The 22,038-nt window shown below is 38.4% G+C and overlaps 1 non-coding gene across 1 annotated transcript; it reads left to right on the top strand.

Annotated features, from left to right (window-relative positions):
* Positions 1 to 10,176: 10,176 nt before the first annotated feature.
* On the top strand, positions 10,177 to 10,248 carry TRNAC-GCA (transfer RNA cysteine (anticodon GCA)). Its single transcript has one exon. It is a non-coding gene; the product is annotated as a tRNA-Cys (tRNA).
* The last annotated feature ends 11,790 nt before the right edge of the window (positions 10,249 to 22,038 follow it).

Below are 22,038 nucleotides of genomic sequence, written 5' to 3'. Positions count from 1 at the left end.
GAGAAGTAGGGTAAGGGAAACCTGGAGAACAGCTCTGCCACATGGCTTGTAGTCTTGGGTTTTATGGTGATGGGATTTGTTTTGGGGTTGTCTTTAGCCAGTCATCTGACTCAGAGTCCTTCCTGGTGGTGCAAGCCTTCTGGGAGGTGGTCGGACATGTGACATTGCGTTTTGACCTTTCCTGAACTCTTCCAGTTGGTGGTGGCTTATTAGTTCTATGTTCCTTACCAGGACCTCCTGTCATAAAACAACTCATGCAAATGGTTACTATGGTGCCTGGGCAAGGTGGGTAGTTTCAGTGTGCTTCCCCTAACAAGTCTATTTAGCAACATTAAAGAAGTGCAAGCCAGGACTATTTTTTCAATTATAGGGGAAAAATAAATCACTGAAACAAAGGAGACTGATTGGCCTATACTACTAGGAACCAAACTGTGGCTGGTTCAAACCCAAGGATGATCTACAGAGATGAGGGATCTAGACACTAGAATTGGGACTCAGAATCAGCAGGATTCTTTCCATCAGTCTCTTATTTTTTGTTTTATCTGCTTCCCATTGCATTTTGGTATCACCCTAGACTACTCTAGTTAGCCTTCTTTAGTAGTATGGAATATAGAAGTCCTATATTCCCAGGTTAGCAGCTTTACAGAGTAAGAAAGGAGATTTACTTGGGGGTCCATATGAGTAATCCCAAAGAAAAACACTGATTGAACATGATTTTTAAATATGTTCATTTCTTTTTATGTATCACTGATAGAAGGAAAATGGAATCCTCTGGTCATCTGGGTCACATGATTTCTACAGCTATGTATGCTGAGATAGGGAGAAGTTGAAGAATTACAGTAGAATTGTCTCCAAAAGAAAAGAGGAAATGGAAAGAAAAAATAATACAATAGTTACTATGGTCTATTATAAGAGTTAAGGACTAGCAATGTTTTTTAAATTTAAGATATATTTTTCCTTTTCATATAATAAAGGAGACATTGCTTTTATGCAAATAGTGGTAATGCTGAAATAATCCACTGTCTCTAAGGGACCACAGATTTTAATTTTCTTTTTCCTAAATTTGAAGACTCTGAGACTGTCTATAGGTTCATAAATATTCCTCCAAAAACTGCTCAGTAGATTAAAAAAAAAAAAAACTAGAAATTTGTTTTAAGATAAATTAATCACACTTCACAGAGTAGGCAACTCAAATTTCATTATTTGGTGATTAAATGGATTACCCAGACATTTTGATAAGCAGATGTGGGGCCATAAGTTTTCATATAGATTCTGGAAATCTAATGACTAATTCAGTTTAACTCTATACTAAGATGCCTTTAAAATTAGGCACTTAACTGTAAAAGAGATTATGCATTAATTCAGTGGAAAAATTCAATTATGGTAGTAGGGAACATGATAATTTCAACTAAAAAATCCTAAAACAATATTTTAAAGTAAAATAATAATAATAAAATTAAAAAAATCCTAAAACACTCTAAAGATAACATTACAGCATGAGTCAAATAGTTTCAAAAGTTAAGATTTTGATAAAACTATTAATTCTTAATAATTTGAACTTCTTGGGGTTCAAATCAATAGTCACCATTGGTCTACAGGACCACTCTGTTTTGTATACCAAGTCAGCATAGGATTCAGGGGCTCACTGGATAAAGTGCCTTCTTCTTCCCTCTTTGTGACGGAGTTTTTTAAAAAATATTACAATGTTCTAACATCATATTTTGCATGTAGCTGTCCATTTTCACAGCACCATTTATTGAAGATACTGTCTTTGGAACATTCTTTAACATCCTACACAAAAATATACTCAAAATGGATTAGAGACCTTAATGTAAGACCAGATACTATGCGACACTTTGAGGAAAACACAGGCAGAATATTTGACATAAAATCTCAGCAATGCCTTTTTCAATCCATCTCCCAGAGTGATGGAAATAAAAATAAAAGACAAGTGGGACATAATTAAACTCAAAAGCTTCTGCACAGCAAAGGAAAGCGTAAACAAAATGAAAAGACACCCCACAGAATGGGAGGAAATACTTGCAAACAATACAACAGGCAAGGGATTAATCTCCAAAATTTACAAACTCCTACAGCTCAGTAAAAATAAATCAATAAATAAATAAAATCAAAAAATGAGTAGAAGACCTAAATGGATATTTCTCCAAAGAAGACATACAGGTGGCCAAGAGACACATGAAAAGATGCTCAGCGTCACAAAGTATTAGAGATATGCAAGTCAAAACTACAATGAGGTATCACTTCACATCAGTCAGAATGGCCATAATAAAAAAGATCTACAGACAATAATGCTAGGGAGGGTATGGAGAAAAGGGAATCTTCCTACACTGCTGACAGGCATGTAAGTTGGTACAGCTGTTATGGAGAACAGTATGGAGGTTCCTTAAGAAACTAAAATAGAGCTATCACATGATCCAACAATCCCACTCCTGGGCATATATCCAGAGAAAAACACAGTTCAAAAGGATTCATGCACCCTACATTCTTTGCAGTGCTGTTTACAATAGCTAAGACATGGAAGCAACCTAAATATCCATTGACAGATGAATGGGTAAAGAAGAGGTGATACATATATACAATAAAATATTACTCAGCATCAAAAAGAATTATGTCATTTGCAGCAACATACATGGGCGTGGAGATTATCATACTGAGTGAAGTAAGTCAGACAGAAAAAAGACAAGTATATGATATCACTTATATAAGGAATCTGGGCTTCCCTGGTGGCTCAGATGGTAAAGAATCCACCTGCAATGTGGGAGGCCTGGGTTCGGTCCCTGGGTTGGGAAGATCCCCTGGAGGAGGAAATGGCACCCAGTCCAGTGTACTTGCCTGGAGAATCCCCATGAACAGAGGAGCCTGGCAAGATACAATTTATGGGGTTGCAAAGAGTCAGACATGACTAAGCACAATACAGCATATGAGGAATCTAAACAAAGTTATACAAATGCACTAATGTACAAAATAGAAACAGATTCACAAACTTAGAGAATGAAATTATGGTTACTTACTGGGGTGAATGGTGAATAAATGGGGAATTTGGGATGGACATGTACACAGTGCTATATTTAATATAGATAACCAGCAAGGACCTATTGTATAGAACAGGGATCTCTGCTCAAGATTCTGTAATAACCTAAATGGGAAAATAATCTGAAAAAAATGGATATATGTATATTTTGTATAACTGAATCTCTTCACTGTATACATGAAACTAGCACATCATTGTTCATCAACTATACTCCAACTAAAAAATAAATAAAAACAAGTAGAGCATCTCATATTGTTATAGCATGACTCTGCCCTTCCTTCCTTTGCCTCTCTATACTTGAATTTTCTTCTGTAATGTGAACTTTGTTATACTTTTTGAAGATAAGACTTCAGAGTTACATTAATTGGAAAAGTATAGAATGCAACACTCAAGGTAAGCTACTTTTGTCTTGATTTTAGACCTTGTGATGTGCCCTGCCAATGATAAATATCTATACTAATGGACATTTGAAAGAAGTTTTCTGATAATGATCTGACAATCTTTTCTAACAAATACATCTGGGATACAGTCATATGTCCACCTACTGATTAAATTTTTCCAGGAAGGAGAGACAAATCTTTGAATAATATATCATCACAACAAATTTGATTTCCTTTTATGTTTATATTTCAGTGACAGGCTTAATACCTAAATCAATGTGTTTAAAAAGAAGCCCCCTTAGTTTTCTTTAAATGATTTATTGCCTCAGTTACATTATTGCTTCAGGTATAATCAGGAATATTTGTCTTCATGTCACTGCAATGGAGATATGGATAGAATATGCTAATGTGCCTGTCTTTGTATATAATGTTTTATTAGTTCTTTTTGTTTGTTTCGGTCTCTTAATTACTGACAGTCATTTAAAGCCATCCATCTTTGTTCAAATTTATGCAAATATTGTAGGTTAATGATGAGAGTTTCAAAGGACCCTGTTTATCAGACTTTATTTTGGGTTTATTAGTCTATTAGTTTGTTCAGCTAAACAAAATGTCTTTCTTTAAAGCTGTAAAGCTAAAATTCATCTATAAAATAATTATTAAAAGTTCTTAAGGATAACCGTGTGTTTCACATCAGAGTACAAATACCACTTGTGAAATCCAATAACTCTTCAGCCTCCCATTATTGCTTCGACCTCAGTGCAGCCCCCACCCATGTGTTAAAGGACTGCTCAGGAAAATGATAAGGTTTTGTTAACATTTACTCCCAAAATGCCATCTGGAATTTACTGACTCACTGCAATTTAAAACAGAATCCTCATAGTTTACTAATGGTAATTGGAGTTAATGGTATAGAGGTTGATTAAGATGCTCGTTGGTACTATAAGAAATGCACCCTAATTATGACCTTAGTAGTTAGCTCACACAATCAAGGCAAAAATTATCACTTAGTTTACAGCTTTGCATATTCATTGTGCACTCACACCTTCACATTTGGGTTACATTGTTTTGTCCTAAAACTCACATAGCAAATTGTTGGAAGTGCTGATGTGCAGCTCTCAGCAATATAATGCTGGATTCTCTCCCCATTTACTGTCATTAGCCAGAGTCTTTCTTCATATGCAATATATGAAGATCAGTAGCTCCTGTAAAATATTGGAATTATTTTCCTTAAAATCCAGATTTTTCAGGGACTGTGTTTGGTGGTGAGATTAATGGTACCATCCCTGGGCTCAGATCACTTGTAGGACAGTGGTGAAAACAGACACAGATCAGACTTTAAGCTTTCTAGGGTCAGGGATTGGATCATGTCCACTACGATATTTCCACTGCTTTGCATACATCAAGAACATACCAGCTACAAAAGCGGTGTTGTCTAGATTAAGAAGAGATACATGAACAGAGGAGGGAAAGTAATGTGACTGCAGGGGTCAAAATGAATGACGCATTTTGAGCAGATACCCACAGAATGAGTAGAATCTTTCTAGGAAATAAGAGTGCAAATCTCCATTAGGAATCTAGGAATCTTGTGGTTTTCCAGATGTATTATGCGCAGGGCTAAGGGATGGCATAGAGTGAGGCTGGGATGATGGGGTTGCCAAGAATGTGAAGGCTTTTGAGTGGCATGATGAGGAGTTCAAGTGTTATTCACTGTGTTGCAGAAGCCATCAAAATTGTACTTTCAGGGCACATTCCTCATAGAAACAGAAGGACCAGAGAAGGCAGCAGAACAGAGGATGAGCTCACATACCTCAAAAGGCTCAGGTGGCCACCTAGCCTCAGAAAAATAAGCATGCAGGCTTCGTGTTAGCTAAATCCAAATCTGCCACCTTTTTAGCTGGATAAATACTCCATTCTCTGATCTTTAATATCCTAACTTAAAGGGATTACAATACTAATTTGAAGCGTTACTTTTTAAATATTCAATTCAGTTCAGTCGCTCAGTCGTGTCGAACTCTTTGTGACCCCGTGAACTGCAGCACGCCAGACCTCCCTGTCTATCACCAACTCCCAGAATTCACCCAAACTCATGTCCATTAGTCAGTCAGTGATGCCATCCAACCATCTCACCCTCTGTCGTCCCTTTCTCCTCCTGCCCTCAATCTTTCCCAGCATCAGGGTCTTTTCCAATGAGTCACCTCTCTGCATCAGGTGGCCAAAGTGCTGGAGTTTCAGCTTCAATATAAGTCCTTCTAACGAACACCCAGGACTGATCTCCTTTAGAATGGACTGGTTGGATCTCCTTGCAGTCCAAGGGACTCTCAAGAGTCTTCTCCAACACCACAGTTCAAAAGCATCAATTCTTCGGCGCTCAGCTTTCTTTATAGTCCAACTCTCACGTCCATACATGACCACTGGAAAAACCATAGCCTTGACTAGACGGACCTTTGTTGACAAAGTAATGTCTCTGCTTTTTAATATGCTTCTAGGTTGGTCATAACTTTCCTTCCAAGGAGTAAGTGTCTTTTAATTTCATGGCTGCAATCACCATCTGCAGTGATTTTGGAGCCCCCCAAAATAAAGTCAGTCACTGTTACCCCAGATGTTGCCATGAAGTGATGGGATTAGAGACTGTAAGGTACGTGGAACATAGTAAGTGCTCTTTAAATACTGAGAGAGTATAGGAATGAATTCGTATTAGTAAGAGTTGATACATAAATAGTCCAAGTTTAAAAAGGGCAAAGGATCTGAAAGGACATTTTTCCAAAGAAGATATAAAATGACCAGTGTAAACATGAATAGATGCTCAACATCACTATTAGGAAAATGAAAATCAGAACCACATGGAGATGCCACTTCACACCCACTAGGATGGCTATAATGAAAAACACATAAAAACAAATGCTGGCAAGGAAGTGGAAAAATTAGAAACCTCATGAACCACGGCGGGAATATAAAACGGTACATTCACTTTGGAAAAAAAAGTCTGGCCGTTCTTTGGAAGGTTAAACAGAGAGTAACCACACAACCCAGCAATTTCACTCCTAGGAATATACCCGAGAAAAATGAGAACATAAGTCTGTACCAAACATATGCGATAGCAGCATTATTCATAACATCTAAAAAGTATTAAAAAATACACAAATACCCAAGAAGTGATGAAAATCTCAATAAAATATATTACATATGAAGGAATATTGTTCAACAATGAAGAAGGAATGAATTAGTGATAAATGCTATAACATGGATAAACCCTAAATAAAGTCAGTCACAGAAGACTGTATGATCCACAAGACTATATGAATCTATTTATATGTATTATTTAGGGTAGATAATTCTATGAAGTGCCTGGGGCTGGAGCATGAAGTAGAAATGGAGGGTGACTGCTAGGGGTACAAGGTTTTGTTGGAGGACCAGGGAAAACAAGATATTCTAAAATTGATTGTGCTGATTATTGCACAACTGTAAATACACTAAACACCATTGACTTCACTCAGTACAATTCAAATGGTGAACTGTATGGTACTTGAACTATATCTCAAAAAAGCTGTTACAAGAAATGGAAAAGTAATATGAGCACTTCGCATATGAAAAGTAATATACATAAATTATCTCATTTACTCATTGACAAAACCTTCCCTATGACAAAGGGAAATTCTAAACATCATTTTACAGGCAAGAAAACCAAAACTTAGAGCTACAGTTTGTGGGTGGGATAACTGTGAAATATATTACATATATGTATTAGAGCAAATTATAATTATGCTGAATATAATATGCTACTATACTAAAAATATATTGTAAAAATATTTTTTTAAATAGTTGTCATCATCATAGTTTCTCATCTGTGGCGAACTTCCTAGCTCCCCTCATTCTTGCTCAGGAACATATTCTCAGACAACAAATGGCCTCTCTAACCCTCCCTTCCAGTTCTTTTGTGTATGTAAAGACCCCCATCCTCACCTCAGAGAAAGGAATATACTGACCTCTACTCATTTCCCTTTCTGAGTTGTCTCTAACATCAGTTATGCTAGCTGAGATATTCAGAAGCAGAGAAATTTCATGCAAAAATAACTGTTTAACATATAACACCTGTCTCTAGGAAGCCCTTTAACAATAGCTGGCCTTTTTAATGCTTATAAGGACTAAGCATTTTTTTAAATGATATGCCTTTACTCAGCATTGTTTTACTTAATCATTACAACAAATTGATGAAGAGAGAGGTAAGGTGACCAACTCATCCTGGTTTGCTGGGGACTTTCCCATTTTAGCACTGAAAAGCCACGGCTCCAGAACTGCTTTAGTGCCAGGCAAACCAAAATGCTTGGTCATCCTGGAGAGAGGATTCACATGGACTAACCTTCTCAACAAGGAATTTGACAGTGTGCATTGTTCTTCTTTAAAAATAAAATGAAAGTGTAACCTCTAACCCTTACCCCATTTACAAGTTATTTTTGATGACATATCATTTGTTGATTGGATTACCAAGCTTCATGAACAGAGGCTAAAGACATGCTCTGAATAGTAACCAAGTGTATTTTAGGATACATCAACAAAAGAGTTGATAGAGTAATTAAGCAGACCTGAAATCTGGTGTAAAATATAATTACACATTCCATAGAAACTTTTATATTGAACCAAAGAAAAATGTCTCCTGTTTAAAATGTCAAACTGATCATTGTTCCTTATTTTTCTCTTGGATATAGAGTGACATTTCCATGAACGCTCATTTCTGGTTTAGTGATACAGAAAAACACAATAGCTATTACCAATTATTTAGTTCCTACTGAGCTGTCCATAAAGGACTTGTGAAAGCAGTGGCATCAATTGATATTACTTCCCTTCCTCTTTTGCCTGCTCTATTTAAAGATAACGTAGTCTGAGTCTTGATATGAAATTAATCTTCAGGCTCTTGTCTCCAAAATGCAATTCCTACATCTCATACCAAAGAGAAGTTATTTCTCTTTGGGGTTTTCCACTAAAATGAGAATTTAAAGTTTAAGATGTGTAAGAGAGCGGTGGGTGTGGGTGTGGGTGTGGGTGTGGGTGTGGGTGTGTTCAGCTGTGTCCTACTCTTTTGTGACCCTATGGACCATAGCTGCCAGACTCTTCTGTCCATGGAAGTTTCCAGGCAAGAATACTAGAGTGGGTTGCCATTTCCTCCTCCAGGGGTAGTGTCTAAGAAATGAGCTTTCTGAATATTCTTTTCTTTTTAAAGTTTGTATAAATTATTTTTTGAAGATAATGAGACCAGATGGACAGCCACAGTGGTAAACTAGTTGCCTGGGTATACTTGTCAGAAGGTAAGTGGTCCCTCCAAAGATATGTAGAGCATGTAGCGTGATGTCTAGCTCAATAAATGTTCAAGAAGTGATAATCTATCTCCCCTTCCTCACCTGAGGGATGAAAGAAGTACATAGAACTCGGCACTCTGTGTTGAAGCTATTAAAAAAGTAGGATTCATGAAGGCAGAGACTAAGTATTTCTAATCACTGCAGCCTTGGAATTGCATAACAGTGTGCTTAGACACATTTTGTTATTAGGAATGCTTAGACATATTAATTAAGGAATGGATTAATGAGTTTCTATGTCAAGGTATATCTCACCAGAGGGAATTGCATGGTTTCCCAACAAGTAGTATAGAAGATACAAAGAGTACTTCCCCTCATTTTTTAAGAAAATCACTCATAAATCTAGTAGAATATAATTAGCAGTCAAATTGTAGTCCTAACTGTGGTCCCATTTAGGGACCAGGTGATTGAAAGCAAACAGTGGAACAGAGATCATCTCTCTCATGTACTCTTTGAAGAACTTCATGTCTGTTATGGGGGGAAATTCATTGTCTCAGCAGTTCAATTTCCCATTATTGTCTAAGAGGGGAGTCGATTCCATTTCAAGAATGAAGGAGGATACAAGACCATAATGAAAAAAATGCAATTACATACAAACCACCAGGTTCTGAAGAGTTAATAGTCAGCTTCTTTGTTGTTTCTAGAGCATCTGCTATTAAAAAGTCATTCCCCCAAATTTATGCCATCCATTATAAACTAAAATACAGTTTGAGCAGGAAATTAGAGTATATTCTTTCCTTGGTTGACAAGTATTAGATCATCAAGTTCCGCTGGCATGGTTTGTTCCAGTTCTCCCAAAGGTGTGTATACTTTATTCCTTATTTGAGCCAATTTTGATGTGTCCAGGAAAATTATGAGGGAATGGGGAAAATTGCTTAGTGATATTTGGAATGAAATCATTTTTCCAGCAGATTCTTTAAAATCTAACATTCCACACATAAATCTTGTGACATCTGATTGCAACATTTCTGGTTAGTGCTACCCAGCCCTTGACCCATCTAAGCACCCTCTCTAACCTCCACCATATCAACCCAGCACTTGATGATGATAATGAAAAACATTTACTGAGCACTTGTTATAAGTTTGAAAGCAATCTAGATATGTTAAATATGTGAATCATTTTAATCTCCACAACCGTCCTATAGGTTCTAGCATTGGTCCCTGCTGGAGATGGAGAAACTGAGTCTCAAAGAAATCAAGTCAGTTGCTTGAGGTCGCCACCTATGAAACGGAAATTCAAATGCAGGCATTCTAGTACAGGAGCCCACCCTTCTTACCACTGCACTACATGCCCTTCATTCTGGTGGTCTTATTTCCTCTAGACCCAGTACCCTTTAGGGAGCCTCAGACACCAGTGGAACATTGTTTACCCAACTCCTATACCACTCCATCCAGTTCCCTGGTGGCTCAGAGGATAAAGCATCTGCCTGCAATGCAGAAGACCCAGGTTCGATCCCTGGGTGGGGAAGAGCCCCTGGAGAAGGAAATGGCAACCCACTCCTGGAAAATCCCATGGAGGAGCCAGGCAGGCTACAGTCCATGGGATCGCAGAGAGTCGGACACGACTGAGCGACTTCACTTTCTTTCACTTTCACTATCGTTTAACCAGGAGGGTCTGGGTATCTCTCAATGATGTCCCAGCAAGCTCTGCTTTATTATGGCACTGAAAATGTATGAAGTTTATCTTTAGGAGGGAGCCAAAGCACCCCTCCTAGTGCTAGGAATAACCCAGTAAATTGGTGTAAATTATGTTGCAGATATATAGAGCTAATGATTTGACTGTAGTCTATTTCACCTCTCCTTCCCACCTCTACTCAGGGAGCTCAGCTACTTAAAACAAAAATTCTATTACCCCTGAAACTATTTCTATGTGACAGGGACATGGCCAGTTATTGTCATCTATAATTCACAGAATACTCTCTATGGTTAAATGCCTTTCTCAGAGTCAAATGACAATGCCAGTTGGCAAATCCATTGGATCAATTCCTGTCCCTTTGGATCACTATGATTTGTGGACAGACAAGAAATGGTCAATGCATTATAACAGACATAGACTTAACAACCTACCACATGTTGCTGCTGCTGTATTACATGTCAATATGGGATGGGGTATTACTGATGCTTCTATCTTCTTATACCCAGGGATTAAATGCATCTCTACTGTCTAGGCATGGTTCAAAATTTTCCCACTTTTTGCTGTTTTATTTTAAAGATAGATGATGTGAATTTACAACCAGAGTGAGTTTGAATGGCATTATTCATTAAGCATGTATTTATTTAATAATTACAGTGTGCCATTGTTATATTTAAAATGGATAACCAACAAGAACCTACTGTGTAGCACATGGATCTCTGCTCTATGTTATGTGGTAGCCTGGATGGGAGAGGGGTTTGAGGGACAGTGGATACATGTATATATATGGCTGAGTCCCTTCACTGTTCACCTGAAACTATCACAACATTGTTAATCAGCTATACCCCGATAAAAATGTTCAAAAAATTTTAAAACATAATTACAGTGTGCCAGTAACTATGCTGAGGAGAGGAGTGGATAAATACATGAGTCTCCTTTTCCATGAAGTTTTATAGTGTGGGGAGAAGGGACAGTGGAAAGTCAGGGGAAGCACTTAACAATATGGTTTAATATAAGTTCTATAAAAATGAAATAAACAAGAGTCATATGATGGATATCACCCTGGAAGAGCAGGAGGGAAGTGCAGTTAGTTAAGTTAGAGATGACTTTCTGAGGATGTAATGTTTCAGGTGAGACCTGAAAGATAAGGAGATAGACATGCAAAAACCTGATGGAAGGGTATTCCAGATAAAGGGAAGAGCAAGTTCATCCCTAAGGCAGGAGTAAATCCAGCAAGCTCTTGTGGAGAGACAGGAAGCCGGTGTGGCCTGGGATGGGAAAAGGGGATGGAGACTGGAATTAAAGGAAATGTGAGAGGTAGGCATGTATTAGATCACAAGGAGATTCACAGGTAAGAAGTCGTTTATTTACTTACTTGTGAGTAATGTGAGAAGTCTCCAAAGCTCTTTAAAAAGGGCAGACCTTACCTAATTGGGGTTTTTGAAGGCTCTTCTAGTTGTTATGGTGGGACAGGGTAATATAGAGCAGGAATGAAATCAGTGACAACAAACTTTAGAACTTGCATCAATCTAGATGAAGTATGAAGATATTTTAACCACAGTACAGTAGATAAGCCTATAAAAGAATCAGCAAGTATGCACAGAGGGACTTGGAGCAATGCCGGGTGTTCTCCTACTTGGCCTCTGGGCTCTGCACACATTCTTGTCTGTATCCTTTTTCTGAAACACACCTCTACCCTCTTTCTTGCCCTTGTTACTTCTACTTAGCCTTCAACCTGGGTATCAGTTTATCCAGGGAGTCTTTCCTAACTCCCAAATTAAGATGAGTTATTTCATAGCAACATACACCGCACCCCCCCTCCCCCCACCCCCGGCCCTTATCATGAAACTTACTGTCTCTTTGTGTCTTTGTTTATCTGTTTCCCATGAAACTGTAAACTTCATGAAGAAAGATCCACAGCTTTGTCACTGTAATTAGTTTGCTCAAGCTGTCATAATAAGATACCACAGATTGGGAGGTTTAAACAACAGAAATTCATTTCATCACGTTCTGAGACTGAAAGTTCAAGATCAAGGTGTCTGCAGGTTTCATTTCTTCTCAGGCCTCTCTCTTTGGATTGTGGATGGTGGCCTTCTTGTAGCTTCACTGGCCTTTCTCGTGTTCTGGTGTTTATTTTGTTGTCCAAATTTCCTCTTCTTATAAGGACATCTGTTGTTGGATTAGGCCCTACCTTTATAACCTCCTTTTACTTAATTTACCTCTTTCAACACCCTATCTCCAAATTCAGTCCACATTCTGAGATCCTGGGAGTGAAGAGTTCAATATATGAGTTTTGGGGAGATACAGTTCAGCCCATACTAGTCATTGTTGTATACTCAGTATCTGGGACATTGTAGGTACTTAATAAGTATGTGTTGATGAATTTTATCTTAGTTTTTAATTATTATCTTAACAATAATTATACCAAAGGGTATATGGTATGGCAATATCTCAGTTACAACTCCAAGAATATTCATTCCTGGATGATCTGGGGTTTGAACCATAGGTTCAGCTTTTCAATAAATAAAATATTAAGTGGCAATAGGCTTTTTTATTACCAAGATTCAAGGATTCTTGTGGGTGAAGATGTTACTAAATCCTGAAGTCTTCCATTAATGCTCCATTTTTAGAGCAGGTTTCTAAGTTTGAGCATTGGTCTATATTTTGAATAACAGATTGAACCATATACTCTCACACCCTGAGAATGCATCCATTAACTCTACTAGACACATTATAATTTTAATTTACTTTGAATTTAGTTGAATTTATTCATATGGTCCTTTTTGGTCATTATACTCATCCTTTGAACCTGCCAGTATAAGCTATGCATGCATGCTTAGTTGCTCAGTCTTGTCTGACTCTTTCAACACCACAGAGGACCCCGTCTGGGTCCTCTGTTCATTGGATTCTCCAAGCAAGAATACTGGGATGGGTAATCATTCCCTTCTCCAGGGAATCTTCCCAATTCAGTGATCAAATGGGGGTCTCCAGGCAGACGCTTCACCATCTGACCCACCAGGGAAGCCCAATACAAACTATAGTGTTAGTCACTCAGTCGTATCTTACTCTTTAAAACCCCCATGAACTATAGCATGTCAGGCTCCTCTGTTCATGGAATTCTCCAGGTGAGAATACTGGAGTGGGTAGCCGTTCCCTTTTCCAGGGGATCTTCCCGACCCAGGGATCAAACCCAAGTCTCCTGCATCACAGGCAGATTTTTTACCACTGAGTCACCAGGATAGCTAATACAAGCTATATTTATACTCAATTTTCAGTCTGGTGATCTCTTTATAATATAAATGCGGTCAGATCATTGCCCTGCTTAAAACTCATCTATGTTTCCCATTGATCTTCAGATGAAAGCCATAATCCTCACCACATCCTCTGTGATGCCCTGGATGTTCTCATTTACCTCACTGGGCTCTCGGCCTGCCATTCTCTGTCCTGTCCCTTGATCATTCCAAGTGTTACCGATTTTTAGCATGTGCTGTTATCTCTGTCAGGAAATCTGTCCTTCTATCGTTCTCATCCTACATTCATCTAAGGTTACACAACATTTCCTTAAGGTAACTTTTTGAAATATTGCCCCTTCCCTCAAACTACTGCTGTGCCATCTGGTCTGGGCTCCTTAGCTCCAGCTAATTCTCCTTCACCCTTTACAACACTGTGATTCTTTCAATTATTAACTTGACTTATTAATGTTTAATAATTATCAGTGTTTGACTAATCATGCCTCCATGCTAGATGGTCAACACCACATGGGAGTTTCTGGGTCTCTTTTTGTTCACTGCTGTATCTTCAGGACTTATCTATTTGGGCAATTAGTTGGTGCTCAATGAACAGCTATTAGCAGAAAATAAATCTGGCAGCCATGGAAACATTAACTTACTCATTGGTAATTCCAAAATGGTAAGAAGATTGAAACTCCAGTCTCTCAATTCCATTGCACTCTCTGATACGGTTATAAGTAGCTAATTTGGGAGAGAGTGTGAAATCTAAGTAAGATTTTAAAATTAAAGAATAAATCAACTATAGTGAATTCAAAATTTTAACTTACCTGCACTAATCCTCAACTCAAGAAGAAAGCTCTACCACACACGACACATGATTTTCCCCCAGGTTTACATTTTTCTTTTATCTTGTGGGGTGGGGAAATAAGATGAATGAAATTAAAATTCTTAGTGATTTCAGTGACAAATTTAAGTAACTTTAAAATATCTTAGTGAGAATAATGTAAATTTCTTTTCTATGTACATGAATCACACAAAAATGCCAAGGACTTTTAAAAGCTAAGAAAAAATTCTACTTGGAGTGCTCATGTATACAAATGACAAATCTAGCCCCAAGATAGCACGTGTCATTGCTAATCATTACAAATCTACTCTCTGCCTGCAATGCTATGAAAACTATCCATTTCATGTTTCTTTCCTCCTGAAGAGATAGAGATCTTGAAAAAGTAAAATAAAAGCTTCAAGCTTAATTGGGTGACAGTGAAAAGAGCAGAGAATTATTGTTTAAAGCTGGGTTTTCAATAAAGCCAGTGGGATAGTTGGGAGAAATGACATCATGTACCTTCCCCCAAGCTGACATTTAGTTATTAATGAATGTTCAGAACACCTCTTAGTTGTTTACTTAAATTCACTGCCAAATCTGTAGACACTGACACGGCAGATCTCACCCACAGCCCCCTTTCACTACCAGTAAACAAGAGCTTTGACCCTCAGTCTTAAAGGAGCAGAACAGCAAACACACTGAGCTTGCATCCAAAGCTTAACACGTCTGAGGTTAGAACAGGCACCTTTTGCCAAGTTTATCAAATGCCTCTCTCTGCACTGTAAAAATCAGTGGGCTGTCCCTCCAGTCAATCAATGTTATCTGTGTATCAGCAACACAAACGGGAATATGGTACATATGTGACTGGTGGGGGAAGGCACTGAATGATGGAGAAAAGTGGATTTTAGAGATTATATATGAATGAAATAGATATGTCCAGTATGGTAAATAATATGTGGTTAATCTATATCTAAAACTTTAACTGTTAATTCAAGTTAAAAAATGTCTTCACTCGTAACACCTTGGTCAGAGTAAATTTTAAGATGTTCCATCTGAGCATTTTAGTGAATCATTCTTGGAAACCAGTTCATCAATAATCATCCAAAAAAAAATCCTCAAATTAAAAGTGATCTATACTTTACCTTAGATGTAGAAGCAGTATTCAGAATCCCTGAATACCCACCCCCCCCCACACACACAGAAGAGCTGACAGAAAAACTAATTTTTTTCTAGTTGTTGAGGCTGTCTCAATAAAGTACTTAAGATGAAAGTAAATAAAACATTCACACAATTTGATATTGGCTAAACAGAACAGAATCCATCAACATTTTTATAGTATCATCTAAGGAACTTATTCACCAGCTATATATGCAGCACCTCCTGTATATTGGACAAGGAGATATAAGAAGCACATGGTGTGGTAGGATGAGTTTAGGTTGTAGGGTCAGGCAATTTTACAACACAGGCTCTGCCTCCTTCTAATTCTGTTAACAGTGAGAAAATCATGGCCCTCCATTGTCTCATCTATAAAATGGGAATAATAACAGTATCTATCATCAGTAATAACTATAAATATGAAAACATTATGTGTACAAGGAAAGTTCCCTGTGCTTGGCCATAGATGAGCCACAATTAGAGAATTGTCATTTTCTCTTCTTAGGTACTATGATGCAATGAAGACCCTGTCCTTGTGGTCAAATAGATTTATAATTAGGAGGGGGAAGGGGAAGTAGAAATACATATTATGATGTGAAATGCAGATGCAATAGTAAAAGTATTGACAAAATTTTCACAGAAGCCCAAGCATGATCCTTCTGAGTGGATTATATAAGAAGAGTTAAGGTGGTTGGGTGGGTGTTGAAGAACTGTCCCTTAAAAGAGGAAATAGTTAAATAAGTATTTACCATCTGCTGTGTACAAGGCTGTATACCAGGGTGTTATGAAAGCATAAAAATGGTTTATGAGTTGTTGGTATGATCATAAATTGGTATAACCACTTAGAAATTAGCAAGGAGGAATGTAGTAATATTGAAAAAATGTGTGACTCAGTGTCAATAAGCAGAATTTCCTCTATAGGAATTTGACCCCAGATAACAATAAAAGGAGACTCAACGCAGCATGTTTTGAAGTGTCTGCTGCTGAAGTGTCAGTGAGAGGCAAAGTCACTTGGAGATTTTGAATAGGTGAGTGACACAATATGACTTACATTTTAAAAGAATACCTCTGACTACCTTGAGAGCAGGTTTCGCTGAGTCTCCAAGGAGGTCACAGATAGACCAGTTAAAAGAATATTTAATAATGCAGATTAGATTGGTCCAGTGTGATAACAGTAGAGATGGTGAGAAGTAGATGGATTCTGTATAGACATTTTGAAGATAGAGGCAGCAATATTGTGGAAAATTCCTAAAATTCATACAGTGACACTATTCAGCAGTTAAAAAGAATCGGCAGACTGATAACCTAAAGATTCTAGAAATCTCAAAAATAAAGTTGAACACCAAAAATAATATATGCAATAGTACTAATCTGATAGAATCTCTATGAATCAAGAAACCCCTCATAGTACTATATATTCTTAGACACATGTCTATATAGATGAAAAAAGGATTATAAGGATAAACAATAAATTCATCAAGTGGTCTTACTTATGGGCAGATTAGAAAGGGGGAAGAAATTAGACTGGAGGAAAGGAAAAAAGGATGATTTCAACCATATGTATTGTTTTATATCTTGAAAAAGATTGAAAAATTGTTAATAAATATAACATGGGCAGCTGTGTAGTATGTACACAAGTAGTTTGCCACATTTCTAAATTTAAGAAAATTTAAAGACTATAGAGATCAATAAGGCTAAATCTTTATAAATACTTAAGGATCAATAAATGCAAGGCAATTCATCTGAAGACATATCTGGAAATTATTTCTAAATGCTATGAGGGTTGAGGATGTGACCTGATCAAATGTAATCTAGAGGGGCAAGGACAGATGGTTTCAGGCAATTAATAACTATTTGGTAGTATTTCAAAAGGTAAAGGGAGAAGGCAATGGCACCCCACTCCAGTACTCTTGCCTGGAGAATCCCATGGACAGAGGAGCCTGGTGGGCTGCAGTCCATGGGGTCGCTAAGAGTCGGACACGGCTTCACTTTCACTTTCACCTTTCATGCATTGGAAAAGGACATGGCAACCCACTCCAGTGTTCTTGCCTGGAGGATCCCAGGGACAGGGGAACCTGGTGGGCTGCCGTCTATGTGGTCGCACAAAGTCGGACACATCTGAAGCAACTTAGCAGCAGCAGCAAAAGGTAAAAATGCAAAAGAGTGATTCTGTCAAACAAAAACAAGAGGAAAGACAGGAAATCACAGGACAGTTTTTGGAAAGAGCCTGACTTTCAGTTTATAGAATCTAGACTCAACTGATGCAGACTCTTTACCCACATCCTCTAAAAGCAGAGAGCTGACTTCCATCACTGCCACGAAGAGATAATATTGTACAACAATTTTTTTAAAAAATGCATCCATTGGAGTATTATTAGAGGAATTTATTATGGTTATATAGATACCAAGAGATACTAGAAAATAAGACATTAAAAGTGACCCACCTTCTAGAATAATGAAAATAAAAGCAAACACAAAAATAATTAAATGGAACCTAATTAAACTTTAAAGTTTTTGCACAGCAAATAAAAATATAAACAAGAAGAAAAGACAACCCTCAGAATGGGAGAAAATATTTGCAAGTGAAGCAACTGACAAAGGATTAACCTCCAAAATATACACACAGCTCATGCAGCTCAATAACAAAAAACAACTCAATCAAAGAATGGGCAGAAGACCTAAACAGACATTTCTCCAAAGACGACATATAGATGGCCAAAAAACACATGAAAAGATGCTCAACATTGCTCATTGTTAGAGAAAAATGCAAATCAAAAATACTATGAGGTATCACCTCACACTGGTCAGATGGCCATTATAAAAAAATCTACAAACAATAAATGCTGGAGAGGGTGTGGAGAAAAGGGAACATTCTTGTATTGTTGGTAGAAATGTAAATTGATACAGCCACTAGGGAGAACAGTATGGAGGTTCCTTAAAAAACTAAAAATAGAACTACATATGACCCAGCCATCCCACTACTGGGTATCTACCCTGAAAAAATAATAATTCAAAAAGACACATGTACCTCAGTGTTCACTGCAGCACTCTTTACAATAGCTGGGACATGAAAGCAACTTAAATGTCCATTAGGTTGCTTCCATGTCCTGGCTATTGTACAAAAATAGAGAGGGAGAGAATGGTGAAAGTCACTCAGTCATGTCCGACTCTTTACGACCCCATGGATTATACAGTCCGTGGAATTCTCCAGGCCAGAATACTGGAGTGAGTAGCCTTTCCCTTCTCCAGGGGATCTTCCCAACCCAGGGATAGAACCCAGGTTTCCCACATTGCAGGCGGATTCTTAACCAGCTGAGCCACCATGGAAGCCCATGGTATATTACTCAGCCATAAAAAGGAACAAAATTAGGTCATTTGCAGTGATGTGGAGGGACCTAGAGTCTGTCATACACAGTGAGTTCCATACAGAATGAAATCAAAGAGAAAAATATCGTATATTAACACACATATATATATGGAATCTAGAAAAAAAATGGTACAGATGAACCCATTTGCAGGCCAGGAATAGACACCCAGACATAGAATAGACACATGGACACTTGAGGGGAAAGGGAAGATCAGACAAATTAGGAGAGTACTACTGCCATGTATACTCTACCATGTGTAAAACAGATGCCTGGAGGAAGCTGTAGGAAGCTGTTGTATAGCACACGGAGCTCAGCTTGGTGCTCTGTGATGACCTAGAGAGGTGGGATGGCGGGAACGGGAAAGAGATTCAAGAGGGAGGGGAGCTATGTGTATATACAGCTGATTCACTTTGTTGTACTGCAAAAATGAACAACACTGTAAAGCAATTATACCCCAATAAAAAATAAAGGCAAAAATAAAAAATAGCACTAACTTTTTTTATTAACCAAGGAGTAATCTGAGATTTTACTAGGTTTCAGTTCAGTTTAGTCGCTCAGTCATGTCTGACTCTTTGCGACCCCATGAATCACAGCACGTCAGGCCTCCCTGTCCATCACCAACTCCCGGAGGTCACCCAAACTCTTGTCCGTTGAGTCAGTGATGCCATCCAGCCATCTCATTCTCTGTCATCCCCTTCTCCTCCTGCCCCCAGTCCCTCCCAGCATCAGACTCTTTTCCAATGAGTCAACTCTTCGCATGAGGTGGCCAGAGTATTGGAGTTTCAGCTTTAGCATCAGTCCTTCCAAAGAACACCCAGGGCTGATCTCCTTTAGAATGGATTGGTTGGATCTCCTGGCAGTCCAAGGGACTCTCAAGAGTCTTCTCCAACACCACAGTTCAAAAGCATCAATTCTTTGGCGCTCTACTAGGTTTAAGGTAAAATAATTATGTGGTAATTTGGCAATCATCTTCAGGAATTTATATTACTAGCAAGTGTAACTGGAGGCAATGGCACCCCACTCCAGTACTCTTGCCTGGAAAATCCCATGGACGGAGGAGCCTGGAAGGCTGCAGTCCGTGGGGTTGCTAAGAGTCAGGCGGGACTGAGCGAATTCCCTTTCACTTTTCACTTTCATGCATTGGAGAAGGAAATGGCAACCCACTCCAGTATTCTTTCCTGGAGAATCCCAGGGACAGAGGAGCCTAGTGGGCTGCCGTCTATGGGGTCGCACAGAGTCGGACACGACTGAAGTGACTTAGCAGCAGCAGTGGCAAGTGTAACATAGGCAGACTAGCAAGTGTAACCCAGGCAGCAATTCAAGATCAAGTTTAAAGTATGTTGAATACTTGGAGCAAATGTTTGAACAAGCTAGTTAAACCAGGCTATTGATGCCACTGTTTTCCTGCTCAAACAACAAATATCACCACTCCCATCGCTACCACCACAAACAAACTCCCATCTCTCTGTGAAACCCAATTGCTCAGCCTTGGGTGCTGCTGGCAAGATCAGCCATCAGATTGTATTATGGGGCTGTGAGGTATTATAATTTAGAAGTCTGGTTTACAGAAATTAATGGACAGTGCACAACTCACTTCTCTCTCTCACCAGTTCCCCAACCAGAGGAGTTGCGATGTGCTTTTAAGGACAGGAAAACTGACTGTGCCACTGTAGCTTTGTCTCAGTTTCTAAATCTTTATGTCCATGTGGCATTAATTTATCACTTCCTTTTATGTGTGGTTAATATTCTGACAAATTGCTTGATAAACTTGAATGCTAACAACCAGCAATAAGGCAGAATGAGGTACCAATTCTTTGCAATGATGTGGTGCTTGTAACATAGACTTGAGTTTTTATTTCTTTTCCTCCTTCAGCATATCCTTTGTATAAAAGGATCTGATACAAATATTTTATTTCCATAAAGTATCTGTATACTTACTGTATGATTACTTAAACCTTGTTGATAATTAATGGACAGGGGAGCTAGAAAGCAGGAATTTTTTAATTCTTTTTAGTAATTATCCCTGTATTTCTGTCACCATTTATTTGTCACAGGTGGACTTCGTCTATAAATAGCTCTGTGAAATGATGGACAGTTTTTAAGGCTCGTTGGCATGGAATCAATATGTGGCAAAAGGCACCATATGAATCAATTACATTGTCCCTGGCAGGGTTACCATGGAAGCTCCAGCTTTCCAGTCTATCTTACTTCTTCTGTCTGGGTAGTATTCTGCATATCTTTAATTAGAATGGATGCAATTTATTTAGTAATGGAAAGCTTACTTGAGGGAGTTCTGTGAAGGTGTCAGACAGAATTCAACCAGCCATGCATATTCAGAGAAGACTAATGTGAAAATGCAAATGCTTCCTCTAATTCCTTTCTTTAGAAAATAGAGGCTCTCCTATCTTGGAAGGTAGCTTCTTTTGATGGTAAAGAAATTACGTTTGATATTCCATCTTTACTTAGACACAAAATAAGCAGTGGTTCCGAAAATAGCCTCTTCTGCTGTGGATATAGTAATCTGCTGTATGCATTTATTCAGTTACTCTGGCATTTCTCAGTGTTAATGTTGCCTACAACAGCTTTGCTTTGGATGTAAACCACAGGGCCAAACAGGAATAATTACTGAGTCTCACTGTGCTCCTGGCCCTGTGAGGAGATAAGGACACACACCTGTTCTTTAGGCATGAATGAACACACTGAGGGGAGGGAGGCAGAGAGGCAAATGTAACACAGAAATAACCTGCAAGGTACAGGCCTACAGGAAATGCTTAGGTAAAGAGAGGAAGAGCCAGAAGTCCAGCAAGACAAGGCAGGTGGGGACAATTAGAACACAGTTTACTGAGGAAGTGATTTTAAAGGACAGGCCATAACTGGCTAGCCAGGTGAGGTGGTGGAAGGACAAATGGCCAGAAGGAAAAATGTTTGAAAAGGCAGGGATTCCAGAAAGACCAGGCTGTGTTTGAGAAACTACAGAGAGACAGGCGGAAAGGATTGGAGAAATGCTTTGTGTGATCTAACATCCAAGCTGGACATGAATCTGAAAAAA

This window comes from Capricornis sumatraensis, chromosome 7 (genome assembly GCF_032405125.1).
Source record: "Capricornis sumatraensis isolate serow.1 chromosome 7, serow.2, whole genome shotgun sequence".
Classification (NCBI taxonomy): Eukaryota; Metazoa; Chordata; class Mammalia; order Artiodactyla; family Bovidae; genus Capricornis; species Capricornis sumatraensis.
The sequence above is the reverse complement of the archived record's forward strand: the minus strand, read 5'-3'. Positions and strand labels throughout refer to the sequence as shown.